Here is a 1,375-nt window from a genome sequence, read left to right on the forward strand (position 1 = left end):
TTCTCACAGAAGGTCTGTACCCAGCACCCATATCAGGCCTCTCACAACTGTCTGTAGCGGTCCCCAGAGGACCTGATGCTCCTGGCCTCTTTGGGCACTCCCATTCATGGGCAGGTACCCATACTCAAACATATGTACACGTGCTTTTTAAAAGCTGCATTATGCACCGCCTCCTGGGCGCCCTTGAAAGGACTGTGGGTCATGGCTGGTATGGCGCGCAGCTGAGGGACCAGCCTGAACCTTCTGCGGTCCTTGCCGAGAGTCAGCCTGACCAATCGGAAGCCCAGACTTAACTCCAGAAAACGGGAAAGACGTCCAAGAGATCGGAGAAGAGGTAGGAAGTGTGGCCGAGGCCATAAAGGAGAAAGGCAGAGAGGAACCCGGCTGAGGCTGGGCTTTGAGGGAGGGCAAACTCCATTTTACATCCGAATCCCAAAATATGGATTTAATGAAGGACATAGTTTCAGGCACCAGTATCAGCCTTTGAGTCTCATGAGACTATAGTATCTCATTGATTTAGGTCGGGTTGATCCAACTCAACTATTGGCTTAACCCAGCTTGTGAATGAGGGAGGCATGACCATCCAGCCACTTAAATGGGACTTTGGGGTTCAGCTGGTTGAAGAGGGTGCAAAAGTTAATATTGATGTTCAGTTGGCTTCAGGATTAACCATAACTGCAATTGAAAAAAAAAATTAATGGTGTTGTTACTACAGCCTTCTATGATGCAAGAAGTCCAGAAATTCTGTGCAAGCCTGTTCCATTCTTTCTGCAGGGACAACCCATTCCAAAAAGAATGCTTCCACCCAAGGCATTGGTGCCCTATTATGCAAAAACCCGGGCATACCTGGCTGAATCTGTCAAGTTTCCTGAGGCAAGACTTGAACTCGCCATGAACTATGGCTCCCTCCTTCCTGATATCAGGAAAGATGAACTCTTCAGAATGCTCAGCACTCGGAAGGATCCGAGGCAGATTTTCTTTGGTCTTGCTCCTGGCTGGGTAGTGAATATGGCAGATAAGAAAATCGTGAAACCTACAGACGAGAATCTTCTCAAGTATTACAGCTCCTGAACTGCCTTCTAGGAAATCCGACTTGTGAGCCAGATGGGCGGGACCCAGATTCTGTAGGTCTCAAAGCCTAGGGGTTGGTGCCAGCTTTGGTGCAGGCCTTCCCGGGTCAGGCCTCTGTTCTTCGTCTAAAATTAAATAACAGGCAGCAGAAGCTGTCAGAGGGGCAGAGCCTTCGAGGGTGTATGTTTCAAAAATCAAACAGTGGTGATTTTTAGAGAGGTGATTAAAAAGGAAAAAAAAAGCTGCATTATGAACATGTTCGCAGACCAGCTTTAGATATAAGGATGCTAGCTCTCTATGTTTG

The 1,375-nt window shown here is 47.8% G+C and overlaps 1 pseudogene across 1 annotated transcript; it reads left to right on the forward strand.

Moving 5' to 3' along the window:
- Positions 1-201: 201 nt before the first annotated feature.
- Positions 202-1,071, forward strand: LOC308422709 (large ribosomal subunit protein uL15m-like; annotated as a pseudogene). The gene has a single exon. The product of its transcript is annotated as a large ribosomal subunit protein uL15m-like (transcript).
- The last annotated feature ends 304 nt before the right edge of the window (positions 1,072-1,375 follow it).

Source organism: Micromys minutus (genome assembly GCF_963924665.1).
Source record: "Micromys minutus genome assembly, chromosome: 7".
Lineage (NCBI taxonomy): Eukaryota > Metazoa > Chordata > Mammalia > Rodentia > Muridae > Micromys > Micromys minutus.